The 15,864-nt window shown below is 43.1% G+C and overlaps 1 pseudogene across 1 annotated transcript; it reads left to right on the forward strand.

Annotated features, from left to right (window-relative positions):
* Nucleotides 1–8,634: 8,634 nt before the first annotated feature.
* Nucleotides 8,635–12,149, forward strand: LOC308256680 (kinesin-like protein KIF22; annotated as a pseudogene). The gene is made up of 5 exons: nucleotides 8,635–8,678; nucleotides 9,269–9,484; nucleotides 9,658–10,844; nucleotides 11,134–11,509; nucleotides 11,983–12,149. The product of its transcript is annotated as a kinesin-like protein KIF22 (transcript).
* Nucleotides 12,150–15,864: the final 3,715 nt, after the last annotated feature.

Raw genomic sequence — 15,864 nt, forward strand, 5'->3', positions numbered from 1 at the left:
AACATAGGAGTAAATCTTATGAACTTAGGCTAGAAAATGGATCTTAGGACACCAAAGCATAAGCAACAACACAAAAGATATATAAATTGGATTCCAAAATAATTAAAATATTTTGTGTATAAAAGAACACCACCAAGAAAATAAAATGATAGTCCATAGAATGGGAGAAAATATTTTTAAATCATATATCTAATAACAGTCAAGTATCTGAAATATATAAAGAATTCATAATTCAAGCCCTGGCCGGTTTGGCTCAGTGGATAGAGCGTCAGCCTGCGGACTCAAGGGTCCCTGGTTCGGTTCCGGTCAGGGGCATGTGCCTTGGTTGCGGGCACATCCCCAGTTTCTCTCTCATCGATGTTTCTAACTCTCTCTCCCTCTCCCTTCCTCTCTGTAAAAAATCAATAAAATATATTTTTTTAAAAAAAGAATTCATAATTCAACAATAAAAAGACAAACTAATTGAAAATTGGCAAAGGGCCTGCCAGTGTGACTTGGTGGTTGAGCATCAACCTATGAACCAGGAGGTCATGGTTCAATTCCTGGTTGGGGCACATGCCCAGGTTGTGGGCTCAGTCCCCAGTGGGGTCTTGCAGAAGGCAGCCGATTAATGATTCTCTCTCATCTTTGATGTTTGTTTGTCTCTCCCTCTCCCTCCCTCTCTGAAATCAATAAAAATATATAAAAAATTATAAAAATAAATTGGGAAAAGGATTTAGATAAACATCTCTCCAAAGACATACAATTGGCCAATATGCACATAAAAAGATGCTCAACATTATTAATCACCAGAGAAGTGCAAATAAACCACAGTGAGATACCACTTCACACCCACTAGGATGATTAGAATTAAAAAATCAGATAATAGTAAGTGTTGGCAAGGTAATGGAGGAATTGAAACCCTCATATATTGCTGGTGTGATGTAAAATGATGTAATCACTTTGGAAATAGTTCCTCAAATTATTAATCATAGAGTTACTATGTGACTCAGAAATTTTGCTCCTAGGCATAGACACAAGAGAAATAAAAATGTATGTTCACACAAAACCTTGTGCATGATGTTCATAGCAGCATTATTCATAATAACTAAAAAATAGGGGGGAAACAAATGTCCACCAACTGTTAATGGATTTTTTTTAATGTGGTTCTATTTTCATGAAATGTCTAATATATAAAATAGGCAAATCCATAGATTAGTTATTGTCTGGGGCTAGGAGAGAGCAGAAAAGAGTTTCTGCTAATGAGTATAGCATTTCTTTGGGGGACATTAAAAGTGTTCTAAAATTAAGTAGTGGTGATGGTTGCACAACTTTGTGAGTATACTAAAAACTGCTTAATTGTATACCTAAAGAGGATGAATTTTATGATATATCAAATACATCTCAATAAAGTTATTGCTAAAACAAAAAAGACAACTAAAGACCCCATTACATAGAAAAGGAAAAAACAATCATTTGAAAAAAGTCATTGAACTAAAGCAGTGGTCAGCAAACCGCGGCTCGCGAGCCACATGCGGCTCGCGAGCCGCGGTTTGCCGCTCTGTTGACTAATGAGTTTGCCGACCACTGAATTAAAGAAATGGACTGAGATTTTGATTGTTTTTGTCTCAACACAAATATACATTTGCCGAAAATACTGTTCTTCAGCATGATGAAAATCAGGTTCAAAACATTCAGGACAAGTTAGTTGGAAACAAATAATTTGTCATATTTTTCTTATAACTGATTAGAGCATAAATCTGAATAATACCATATGGTTAGCTATGCTTATTCATGGAACCCAGTAGGTATTAATGGTTTTGGCTTTGCAGTTTTTAACATAAGAATTTTGGGACACGTGCTCATGTCAGACAACATTGGGAAATAAATTATTTTGCATTGAGAACATTCTTGAAAAGTTTAATGTAGACAGGTCATAATTAGTCAGCATAATTGCTGTGATGTTGATGTTAACATGGGACTATCTTATGAAACTTACTTCCACGGTGGCATTACTCAGCAAGGAAGCGGAATTTAAATTCGTTGTGTCATTCCCCAGGAATGTCTTTGTTGCTAAAAGAGTAAGAAGAGGACACAAGAAAGATGTAGTAATTAACTCTATGTACTAGATTCCCACTCTGGCTTGACCCAGACAGTTCAATGCACAGTGAATTGGCTGTACAATATGGCTGGCTGCTGCACTACACAGAGGTCTTGATGTAAATGCAATTTTAACTATGGGGCGGGGGGGGGGGCGGGTTATTACATCATTCATGTCATCCAAGGAAAGGTCTCCACCTCAAACTCACTGATTAAAATGGAATCAATTTTTGGTATTTCTCTTTGTCAAAATAATATCTTCAATGACTTTGAAGAGCATTCACAAGTAGTTCCTCACATGAATGATTTGCCTTGATTGTTCTAGAGAAACTATGACTTTGGAAAACTTGGGTGACAAGAAATAACCTGGCTCACTTTTCTCCACATTAAAGGAAAATTAAACCTATCTTTGAAATCAATATGGGGGGAATTAAAATTGGAATTCATATTCTACAAAGAAGGAATAAGAAACTATGAAAAAACAAAAATAATATTTCTTCTATTTAATTTCATATTTAAAACATAATTGTCAATACCATTTATATCATAGATGCTTTTCTTCATAGGTCAACAAAAATAAAGTTTAATAATACTTAGAGCAGCTTATTTTTTCTATTAGGCTTGCTTTACTCAGCTATGTAATTTTCCTCATTCCTGCAGGCAACTTTACCCTCTTGTGTAGACATATACAAACATTTATACACATATCGGAATTTTTTAACAAATGTTAAAAATGTTAACTATTCAATTTGCTATTTTTCACATAATAATAATAATACATCATGAACATCCCTCAACGTCAATAGAACTCAGTCTAAATCAGCTATTTTCAACCTTTTTCATCTCATGGCACACATAAACTAATTACTAAATTTCTGCAGCACACACAAACATATTTTTGGCTGATCTGACCAAAAATAGGTGTAATTTTGATTCATTCTCACCAGACAGCAATTATGTTATGTTGGCTGTTGTCATTTTTTTATTTGACAATCTAAGGCAAACTGCGGCTCGCGAGCCACATGCGGCTCTTTGGCCCCTTGAGTGTGGCTCTTCCACAAAATACCACATGCGGGCGTGCACGTACAGTGATATTGAAACTTCGTGGCCCATGCGCAGAAGTCAGTTTTTGGCTCTCAAAAGAAATTCAATCGTTGTACTGTTGATATTTGGCTCTGTTGACTAATGAGTTTGCCGACCACTGATCTAAGGGAAAAGAGATCAGTGCCCCTGACTAAGTAGCCAGGTAATGAATGTTTTAAAAATTCTTGCAGCATATCAGTTGAAAATTGCTGGTCTAAATTATTCTCTCATAGTTATATAACATTTAATTGTGTGTATATACTCCATTTTATTCGGCCATATGACTATTGATAGACATTCCATTTGTTCTTAGTTCTTTGTGTCCCAAAACGATTTTATATATACACCTCTAAATACAGGAACTTTCATTTCTTTAGGATGGAGTCATACATAGGATGGCTAGGTCAAAAGATATATATGTATCTGATTAGAAGTATACAAGATGGGGCAAAAGTAGGTTTACAGTTGTGAGTGCACAAAGTTTATTCTTGTATTATTACTTATTAATTATTGTATTGTTTTCCACACCTATTTTTGCCCAATCCTGTATTTGGTGACCAGTGTCAACACTGTTCCTGTATTATTACCAGTACTAATAGAGGCTTAAACAAATAAGGACTTGGTTTTCACACATAACAAGGATCTGGAGGTCAGTAGTAATGGGTTTTGGTTGAGGACCCCAAGCTCTTACATTTTTCTGCTCTACTATCCTTAGTATGTTGGCATTTTGCTCCATGCTTGTCTCCTCATGGTTACAAGACGGCTGCTACAACTCCAAGCATCAATCATGTTCATATTCAAAGTAAAGGGGAAGGGGTAACGACACCCACAGTTGTACCCTTCCCAGAGACCTTTCAGCAGTCTTTGCCTTATATTTTATTGACCAGAAGTGGGTTATATGACCACCACTAGTTCCAAGGGACACTGGGACATGGAGTAGCTGGAAAACAACAGGATTGTCATTACTTAAATTAATTACAATTTATCACCTTGCTTCCAGCAACAAAATTAGAATTCTATTGGCCAGGAAGAAAAAAAGCTGTGGATATTGTATAGGTAACTAATAGTGTCTATCATACTGTGTATTTTATCTTTTTAATTAAATTTATTGGAGTAACTGTTTAATAACAATACATAAGTTTCAGGTGTACAATCTTATAATGTCATCTGTATATTCCATTGTGTGCTCACCACCTAAAGTCTAATCTCTTTCTGTCACCATATAATTGACTCACTTTACCTTCTTTATCTTCTCTCCACTTCCTTTCCCTTTGGTAACCACCACACTATTGTCTGTGTCTGTGAGTTTCTTTTTGTTTCTTTTTTTCATTTGTTGCTTTTTGTTCTATATCCCACATGGGAAAATATTTATGGTTTAATGTAAGGGAAAAGTTAAGGTGCAGAACTGCATGTACAGTGTGATGATTATGTTAAAACAACTAAATTCTGTCATTTAAACAAAAACACAAACCAAGTAATAGTGACTGTCTAGATTCTAGTTTAGATGATGTTATAAATAATTAACTGTCATTTTCTATATTTCATTAACAATTATAATGGGAAAATAAACATTTTTAAAATAAATGATACTTGAATGACTGTGCTTAAGTTTTTTCTTTAGTTTATAGTTAATTCCCATGAACATGTTTTCATGGTCAAGTACATAGGCTTGTGATTAAGTCCTGCCTCTACCACTGTGAACTTGATGCAGGTTACTTAATTTCTCTGCACCTCATTTCCTCATTATTAAAATGAGCATATTAATTATACCTAAACTCAGGGAAGTTTTGTGAGGCTTAAATGAGTTAATACATAAAAGCTTTTAGTCCAAAGATTGACATATGGCAAATGCTCAATAGTAACTATTGTATTCATTATTATTAACAATACAAACAATTTGCATTACATTTCTATTTGCTTTGTTGTTTTCACCCTGATTGATCCCTGGGAATCACGTTATATACACACAAAGCAGGATCTCACTCATCACGGTGTGCTGTGAATGATCTTTGAAGCGGGTTCCCACTACCATGTCAAGTGCATGTTAAGAGAACACAGTAAAGATGAGGGGAGCCAAGTGTTTGAAGAAAGCTGGGCCAGCCAGGTTTCATCACGCCAGCTGCCTGGGAAATGCATTCAGACCTGTGCCCAGCGACTCAGCAGTCATTGCACAAGGCACAGGGAACACGCCCTCGGGGAGGTGCACGTAGTCACAAAGCAGGTATAGTGTGTCTGCCAGGGCCCCCACCCCTAAACCAGGGGGCAGTGAGAGGTGACAGACACAAAATGAGACTCAGAGGCCATGCGACAATGTCATTCCTGAGGGACTCAGCAGGCCCTCCTCACACACACACCTTGGCTGCCCTGGAGGCACCTGCCCTGGAGAGGACAGCCAGAGGGCCTCAAAAGGCTGAATAACCATTGGAAGTTACAGTTCCGTGAGCACTTTGAAGCAACTTTCCAGAACTGGGCATAAACTTGCCTGGATCCTTTCTTCCATTCCTAGCCTGGCCACCCGAGTTCAACATTTGCAGGAGTGTGATGTTCTACCCACTCCCAGAACCCCTAAGGAGTCCAGGAGCTTTTGTGGCTTAATATTTATTTAATTAAACTTTCCTCAAAGGAATCACATTCAGAGCACGGCTTAAGTTTTATTTTAGTTCCACCTAAAGATCTGCAGTGACTTAACCTTGGTCCTCTCCCTAGATTTCTCGCTCTGCTGGTTTTTCTTTTCCTATCTCCCTCCACCCTGCTCCCAAGGGTGGGATGCAGGCATTCTACCACTATAGTAGGACAGGAGACAGATGAGCCCAATATATAGAACAAACACAGCAACCAGCCAAGATTCAGGAAGGACTTTTATTCTGACAGAATTAGAATATTTAAGGTGACACAAGACAAGGCCCTAACACTGAACCTAGACATCACCATTTAAAAGTAACTTTGCAGAGAGCTTTTAATGATGAGGGGGGGATCCTCACCTTCTAACATCAGGAAAAACTGAAAGAGGTAAGGGTGGGAATAGGGGTGGGGAGGGGGAGACTACAAGGAAAAAGAAAAAATTAGTGCTTTTTCAGTACAGCAGGATGTGGATTTTCTTCTTTATGCTTTCCTGCATTTTCTATGATGTGCTTTTTATCTCATTATGTTTTTCACCTAGACCACAATTCAACATATCCTTCAAAAGCCCAAGCTCCTGTCTCCATCTCCCTGTATCTTCCCACCCCCTTGCTCTACACTCCTAAGCCCAAATGCCTCTGTCCCCAGATTCTGCTTCCAGATGTCTGTCCCTCTAACACACATTGTCAGCAAGCATAGGTATATTTTTTAAAAATTAATCATAGTTCAGGCTTCTCATGAGAAACCAGAAGACCTGAAATACTGCTCCAGGATTCCCATGTGGCAACAACTGCCATCCCCTTTAGGCCAGCATTCTTTATAGGTCCACATCCCCCAGTACAACCTACTGTCTCTCCAACCTGGAAGCTGAGAATTAGGTGGTTTGTTTTTCAATAGAGAATTCTTTCTTTTTTCATTACCATTAGAGAAATAAAAGGTAAGTCAAGAGGTCCATCTTCCTCAAGAAAAATTAGAAAACACCTTTCTTTGTGAAATAAAGGCTATTCCTACATATTTAATAAGCTAACAGGCCTATTTCATTCATTTATATCAGTTGCCTGACCTCTGACCTAGATGGTGGCCAAAATGCCTTCCCAAGTTGGATGCTCATGTTTCTACATGTGCTGGGCAGTCCCTGGCATAAAATGAGAGTGGAAGAGAAGCTCTGTGACCCATGTCCTAGCCCCTGCTCCCCAACACTATCAGGTCAAACTGTAGATTTGGTATTAATAATACTAGTCTGCAGCCTTGACCTTGGGGAAATCAGAGAAATGAACAGTGCCTACTACAACCCCAGGATTGCAAGCCAGGAAACAGCCACCCCCCCTGCCCTGGGCTGCATAATACTTGGGCCTGCAAGTAACCAAAGACTCAACTAAAAGTGGTCTAAATGAATAGAGATGCAGCCTTCCTGAGCATGTGAGAAGTAGCACCACTGCAGAAAGAATGAGGAATTACTGCTGGATGGACAATTCATGGCATTTTCCACACTACCTACATACACTTTAAGCCCCCCTCAACTGTATCTGCCTCTGGTATCCCACCCCAGAAAGCCCCCCAACTCTTTTGAACCCAGAGGGCTGATTGCCTGGATGTTTTCTTTATAATTAATAATTCAATCTTGTGGCATGGCTTAACTGTATTTGGCAAAGACAAGTCAGTTCTCAGGTAACAGCTGATGAATGGATGAAAGAAAAAATAAATGAATGAGTGATTATATGACTAAATGGACTGGAGAGGGATTTGACTGGAAGAAGCCATCAGGCCAATGCATTCATTCAGGAAAGGGAGAAAGGACAGACTAAACCAGGAAGAATAAGGATAATATATATTTAGAGATATGTGGCAACATCTAGTCACTGGTGGCATGTTGGGATGGGAAGAGGTTGGGAGGAGTTGACAAGGCCTCAGTTTCCAGCTTGCACTTTGTAATTCTGTTCTTGGGAGATGAAAGTCAGGGTATTTCAGGGCCTTACCAGTACCTCCCTCTTACTGCCATTGCTCACTAATGCTTTGGGTACAAGAGGATGCTTTCTGGAGAGCAAGATAAAGTGCTCAGTGATGATATTAGAGTCAAGATTGTGGCAATGGGGCAGAGAGACAGAGCAAATGGAAAGAGGGCTGATATTTGGATTAGATCTGATCCCTGGAAACTCCCTGAAGGCAAAACACTTGCTCAGGTCCCTTAGAGAGAGAGGACCTCTCAGCTGCTGGGCTGGATTGCTGTCATATAAATTCTGGTCCAGAGTCAACATCCAGGCAAAGGACATAGCTCCACAAATGAGCCCTGCAAAGCACTGGGGTCACATGCTGCTGGGGAGGGAGGAGGGGCACTTCCGAGCACTACGGCAGAAAGTAGGTTGGAAAGAGCCCCAAACTTTTAATTAAATGAAATCAGATTGACCCAACCACTGTATTTTACATTTCTCTAGCTTAAAAAGAGGAACACAGAAGGATTTGGGAAATCATGCTCTATGATTTGAAGTGTAGGAGGAACTACACCAAAATTATTTCCAATTCAGTTGAAATGTCTCTAAAATGGAAATGTTGACTAGACCTGTCACTTATAATCAGAAAGACCTTCCTCCCACTGAATAAATCTCACCTATGGGAATTAAACTTGGCCCATGTTCCTGGCAGAATGAGTATATGTCAGCCACCCTTCTCAAAAGACTCCCTATTCAGAATTTAAGGCTTTCCTCCTTTCCATTGCCCCTTCAAGCTTTCTGTTCTCTGGCCTAAACAATCTTAATTCATTTTGCTTTTCTAAATCCACTCCCTTAATCATTTTTGCTCATTTCTGTGGCTTGCTTTCTGTTTCTCTTCTGTGCACCTCCAAATTGCTTCAGCAACATGTCAGAGGCCCAAGCCATCCCGGATGCAGTGAGGAAATTGCGGTGCATTTTTCTGCCATTCTGGATTCCTTTTCCCTGAAAAACAGGCAAAGGGTATAAGCAGGCATCTCAGGGCCAATAACATATTCCCAATTTTACTAATAAAGACTCATACAAGAAGCAACCAATGGATGCATAAATAAGTGGAACAACAAATCAATGTTTCTCTATACCTATCTAGCTCTCTCTCTCTCTCTCTCTCTCTCTCTCTCTCTCCCTCTCTCTCTCTCCCTCTGTGTGTGTGTGTGTGTAAAAAAATCAATAAATAAAATAGAGCATTTTTCACTTATTTGATAAGCAAAGCTAAAAGTGATTCTTAACATTCAGTGTTGGGGAATTTTTCAAATTCTATTGGTAGAAATATAATTTGGAAGGAACTGTGTGGCAGGGAGGGAATAACTTGACATTTGTACATAAGACATGTAATTGCTGTCACCCTTCTATTCCACTTTTGTAATTTTATTCTTCAGAAATATTAGCACAAATGTTAAAGATATATGAAAAGAGTTATAGTATTTGTTTGTTGTAGGAAAATTGGAAACAACCTAAACATCCAATAATAGAGACAGGTTAAACAAATAATGGAGAGGAAGGGACGCTGGGGTCTCAGTGCAGCTGAGGCAACGAGAGATGGCGATGGCAACCTCAGGAGCTGGTCACTGTCAGCTAAGCAAGGTGGGAGCTCTCCGGTGCCTGCCTCCAGCTCATGTAAGGGTGGCTGTGTGGCTGAGGCCATATGTAGATGGAACATCTGGAGCAAATGATACCCCCTGTGTACAGGGCCTGGACAGCTATTCTCTAGAGCAGGGGTGGGCAAACTTTTTGACTCGAGGGCCACAATGGGTTCTTAAACTGGACCAAAGGGCCGGAACAAAAGCATGGGTGGAGTGTTTGTGTGAACTAATATAAATTCAAAGTAAAGGAGCGGAGGGGAGAGCAAGAGAACCGGATAGAACAGCCAGATCCGGCCCGCGGGCCGTAGTTTGCCCACGGCTGCAGAGATTACCACCTGGAGGAACCACCAGAAGACTCTCAAATACCAGTGTGATGCCTTCTACGGAAAGAGGAGTTCTCAGCAGGATCAGTGCAGCCCATCCTAAGGCACTGACTGGAAGGGCAGAATGCCAGTGTGCTTGCCTATGGGCCCACAGTGGCAGGGAAGACGCACACAAAGCTGGGCAGCCCAAGCAACCTAAAGTGATTCCCCAGGCTCTCATGGACCTCCTACAGCTCACAAGGGAGGAGGGCGCTGAGGGCCGGCCATGGGCCCTCTCTGTCACTATGTCCTACTTAGAGATCTACCAGGAAAACATATTAGGCCTCCTGAACCCTGCATCCGGAGACCTGGTGATCCGAGAAGACTGTCGAGGAAACATATTGATTCTGGGCCATACACAGAAGCCCATCACTAGATTTGCTGATCCCTCAGCCTAGCCTGCCCCTCTCACAGGCCAGGAGCAACACTTCCTGCCAGCCAGTCGAAATCGGACTGTAGGACCCACTCGGCTCAACCAGCACTCCTCCCGCAGTCATGCTGCCCTCCTGGTTAAGGTGGATCAGCGGAACGCTTGGCCCCTTTTTGCCACGTGAGGGGAAACTCTAGCTGATTGATTTGGCTGGCTCAGAGGACAACCGGCATACAGACTCCAAAGGCCTAAGGCTGAAGGAGAGTGGAGCCATCAACTCCTCACTCTTTGTATTGGGCAAGGTGGTGGATGCACTGAACCAGGGCCTCTCACATGTGCCTTACCGGGACAGAAAGCTCACCTGCCTCTTGCAGGACTCTCTGGATGGCTCAGCCCACAGCATCCACATTGCCAGCATTGCCCCCACGAGATGCTTCTACCTAGACAGAGTCTCTGCACCCAATTTTGCTGCCAAGTCCAAAGAGGTGATCAACTGACCTTTTACCAATGAGAGCCTAGAGCTTCATGTCTTGGCACCTGTTAAACTGTCTCAGAAAGAACTGGTAGGCCCTTCAGAGGCAAAGAGAGTCTGAGGCCCTGAGGAAGAGGAAATTGGGAATCATGAGCCCCTAGCGCCTCCAGCCTCTGCTTCTCAGATATTCAGCTCCCTACACAATGAAAGAAAAATACCACATGATCTCACTCATTTATGGGAAATAAAGAACATTATAACCTGATGAACAAAAAGATAGATACAGAGGCAGTAAAGCATCGAACAGACTGTCAAATTATAGCAGGAAGGCTGGGGACTGTTGGGAAGGAGGGAAAGAGATCAACCAAAGGACTTGTATGCATGCATATAAACACAACCAATGGACACAAGACACTGGGGGGCGGGGTGGGATGAGGGCATGCGACAGGGGGTAGGGGAGGCTGGGGGAAGGTCAATGGGGAAAAAAGGAGATATATGTACTACTATGTGTAATACTTTAAACAATAAAATAAAATTTAAAGAAAAAAAATAAATCCAGCTCCCTACAGAAGCTAAGTAGCATGGATAATGGAGGAGAAGGATTTGGAGATTGAAAGGCTTAAATTGAAGCAAAAAGAACTGCAAGCCAAGGTGCGGGCCCAGGAAACCGTGGACCCAAAAGAGAAAGAGAATTGCTCTCCCACAATTCTCCGATCTCTTGCCCACCACACAGTCACAGTGGCTAAGCCCCTCAAAAAGTCTGTGGTGATTCCCCTACAATTGATTCAGGAGCAGGCAGCATCCCCAAATGCCAACATCCATATCCTGAAGAAGAAAAGCCACAAGAGAAAATTGGAGTGCCTGGATGCCACATTGTCCAAGGAAAAGGCTGAGGACTGCTGGGAGCTACAGATCAGCTCAGAGCTACTGGCCCATGAGCACCAAAAAATATTAGATACTAGAGGCCTGGTGCATGAAAATTCATGCACTGGAGGGGGCCTCCCTCAGCCTAGCCTGCCCCTCTCACAGGCCAGGAGCCCTCAGGGGCAGGAGGCAGCCTGGCAATCAGGGGAAGGCAATGCCTCCATCACACCTCTGCTGCTGCCACTGCCAGCAGTGCAAGCCTCGGCCGGCACTGGTTACCTGAGCCTAAGGTGGCCCTGGGCGGCTAGGCAGCCAACATCCAAAGCTTGCCTGGGTCTCAGGCTGGCCCTGGGTGGCTGGGGGGCTGAGGGCAGATCCAGCCGCAACGTGCACCTGCCACCACCTCTCCCCGCCCCCCCCCCGCCCCCCACCATGGTGGGACTGAAAGGACTGGGGGACTCCGGCGGGGCTGAGGGGACTGGGCGCCACCATCTTGTGGCTATAGGCGCTGCCATCTTAATGACGGTGTAATGGTCAATTTGCATATTCCCTCTTTATTAGATAGGATGATGAATAAAGGCTCAGCCCGGGATCTGCGCAGCTTACAGTGCATTGGCCAAAAGAAGGCCCAGCTCATCGTGGGCTGGAGGGAGCTCCATGGCCCCTCTGGAGTCTTTCTTGAAGGCAAACATTTTGGGTCTCACCATGGGCCAGTACAGCAGCCCCTCCTGACTGCCAGCTCCTCTCGTCACTTTGCCTTTTTAGTTCTTTCCAGTCATTGTATAATCGCTTCTTGTATACAGTTTTAACTCCATTTAAAAAAAAATGGGCCCTAACTGGTTTGGCTCAGTGGATAGAGCATTGGCCTGAGGACTAAAAGGTCCCAGGTTCGATTCCAGTCAAGGGCACATACTGGGGTTGCAGGCTCGATCCCCAGTAGGGGGCATACAGGAAACAGCCAATCAATGATTCTCTCTCATCACTGATGTTTCTATCTCTCTCTCCCTCTCCCTTCCTCTCTGAAATCAATAAAAATATATTTTTAAAAATGGTACGGATATACAATGGAAATCTATGTAGCATTAAAAAGAATGATCTAATCTGCAGAGTTGGGAGATGTCTAAGATATGTTGTTAAATGAAAACAAATAAGTAAAGCATGGCTTCATTTTTAATAATCTTTTGTACATGCAGAGCTATACAGATATACATCCTATCTAATAAAGAGGGAATATCCTAATTGACCCTCACACCATTGCAAAGATGGCGGCACCCACAGCCAATAAGGAGAGAATATGCTAATTGACTGACCCGCCTTCAAAGATGACGGCACCCACAGCCACAAGATGGTGGGGCCCAGTCCCTTCAGCCCCACTGGGGTGGCAGGCGTGTGGCAAGGCCAGGCCCACCCCCAGGTGGACCCGGCTGCTCCGCGCACCTGCCTCCAGATTCCCCCAGTCCTCTCAGCCCCCCAGCTGCCCAGGGCTGGCCCAAGGCACAGGCAAGCCTCAGATGTCAGTTGCCCAGCTGCCCAGGGCCAGCCCAAGGCACAGGAAAGCCTCGGATGGTGGCTGCCCAGCCACCCAGGGCCGCCCAAGGCTCAGGCCAAGGCTTGCGCTGCCGGCAGTGGCAGCAGCAGAGGTGTGATGGGGCATCGCATTCCTCTGATCACCAGGTCACCTCCTGCCCCTGACGGCTCCCGGACTGTGAGAGGGGGCAGGCTAGGCTGAGGGAGGCCCCCTCCAGTGCATGAATTTTCATGTACCGGGCCTCTAGTGTTTTATATAAACAGAAAAAGACACGAAATCAGTGATTCTTTTTTAAATGTTATTTTTCAATTATAGTTTACATTCAATATTATTTTGTATTAGTTCCAGGTGTACAGCATAGTGGTTAGGCAATTTCATACTTCAAAGTTTTTCCTGGTATTTCCAGTACCCACCTGGCACCATAGTTATTACAATATTATTTACTATATTCCCTATGCTCTACTTTACATTCCTGTGACTATTTTGTAACTACCAGTTTGTAATTCCTAATCCCTTTAAGTTTTTCACCCAGTCTCCCAACGCCTCTCCCCTCTGACAACCATCAGTCTGTTCTCTGTATCTATGAGTCTTAAAATGGTGGTTCTTAAAGTGAGGTCCACATACCAACAACATCAGCATCCCTAGGAAATTTATTAAAAATGCAAATTCTCAGGCCCCACCCCAGACCGGCTAAATCAGAATCTCCAGGGGTGAGGCCCAGCAATCTGATTTATAATCCCTCCAGGTGATTCTTCTGCTCACTAAAATTTGAGGATCACTACTCCAGAAAAAAAGCATTTATCTGGAAGTTGCGGAGACATAGCTTAGGGGAAATTTTCTACTCATTTATTCACTTCTGTCCTATTGAAAAAAAATTATATTCATGAGGGATGTTTCTCAAAGTCACATACACATCTTATTAGGTTGTACTAAGTTATCAGCTGAATCAACTTCTGCTTGTGGAAAATCCAAAATGGAAAAATTCCTATTTGGGTTTTTTTAATATATTTTATTGATTTTTTACAGAGAGGAAGGGTGAGGGATAGAGAGTTAGAAACATCAATGACCCTACTGGGGATGTGCCCGCAACCAAAGTACATGCCCTTGACCGGAATCGAACCCGGGACCTTTCAGTCTGCAGGCCGGCGCTCTATCCACTGAGCCAAACCGGTTAGGGCAAAAATTCCTATTTGTGAAGTCAATAATGTAGGAAGGTAGTTATATTACTAGTTTCTGACATCACTGGAATAAAGTAAAATGAACACATGGGTCAGGAATTGAACTTGCTCTGCTGTGTAAGCTGAGGGAAGAGAACTCAGATTTGGAGTCTTGATTGCCTCATCCATCACTGAGGGTGACAGCAGCCACCTTGTCTCCTCACAGGTCATGGGGAGGAGCAGTTGACACACAGACAGCATACTACTTATTGCCATATTATTAGTACCAAGGTTTCTTAAAATACCAAAATGCCTCCAACAACTTAATCAATTCACTCAGTTTTACAGAAACATCATCATTGCACAAAAATTGTCCCAGAAAGATCCTCCTAGGAGAAAGGGCTCTTCCCAAGAGCCTTGACACTTGCCTGCCCTGATCACTTTTACTACTGAGCCTGTGAAACTTGGTGAGCTGGTGAATAAGTGCAAGTGATTTCTTCCCACCCATTCCCAAGCCCTCCCGCCCATCCACCTCGAGCCTGCTTTGTGTGGTGTGTCTCTTTTATAGTCTGTGAAAGGCCTTCTTCTTGTCTCTCACCTCCCTGTCCTCAGACAACAAAGCAGCCTTTTCTAGTTGCACAAAGTGCTCGTTGCTTTCTTGATCCATGAGAAGACATGGAGCAAAAGAACAATAATGTGCTGCTTCTTTCTGCTCCAATAAAAAAAAGAGTTATGAAACAGAAGCCTGGGGCCAAAGCAGGCTCCCTGTCATGTGTTTTGACAAAGAAATCATTTCTGTACGCACAGTCGCTGGGCAGATGGCAGTAAGTGGGTCCATGTGGCACAGATCACGGAGCTCCTGCCCTATTGATGGGACCCAGCTAGGTGCTCAGAGTAGCAGGCAGGACTCTGGCCTTCCATTCAGAAAACCCCTAAATCCACCCCCATAGAAGAGGGGTGCAACTACCTGCAGCTGCATGGGATTGGAGGCCCCTAAGGCCGGCCTCAGCTCCCAGCCCTGACCCACCAGGCCTGCAAGGGTCTCCATCTACCTACAGGAAAGCTATTGGGACAAATACAGGTGGCTTCTCAGTACCCCTTCACCTCCTCCTGAAATACTGATTTAGTAGATCTGAGGAGAAATCCTGGAATTGCCTTTTTTTGTTTTTTAACCTTCCTTGATTAATTCTGATGGTCAGCAACATTTAGGAACCGGTCTTACAGCCATCTAAAATGTTTCTGTCTCTGAAACCTTCACTCTCCCAGGCACAACTGGTGTCACCATCCACCTTGGTCTTCTCTGTTCTTCACAAGGGCCCTCTAAGGGAGCCCGTGCCAATATGATTACTCCCCTTACACACCTCTCATTCCCCCAAACGTGAGTAGGGGTCAGGTCAACTGCATCCAACTCCAAGTTGGCCACTTACTAGCCCATGTACTTGGGAAGCTGACTTAAGCATTTGAGCATCAGTGTCCTCAGCTATAAAATGGTTGCTCTTCTCTCCTATCCTCCATCCCTTTCCATTTTTCTTTCCTTCACTCTGCTCCCCACACCTCTCCCCTCCTTTGCTGGACTGAGGGCAGGTGTCCTTATGTTCTAATCCTGGCTGTATAACCAACCAGGGGTGTGACCTCAGGGCAGTTATTCAGAATTCTGGACCTCATTTTCCTCATCTGTAAAATGAAGAGATCAGAATAGACTTTATCATTGCCTCTAACCTCTAGTCAATCTCTTCTCCACTATGGACATTCATCTCTGAAA

Source organism: Plecotus auritus, assembly GCF_963455305.1.
Source record: "Plecotus auritus genome assembly, chromosome: 8".
Lineage (NCBI taxonomy): Eukaryota > Metazoa > Chordata > Mammalia > Chiroptera > Vespertilionidae > Plecotus > Plecotus auritus.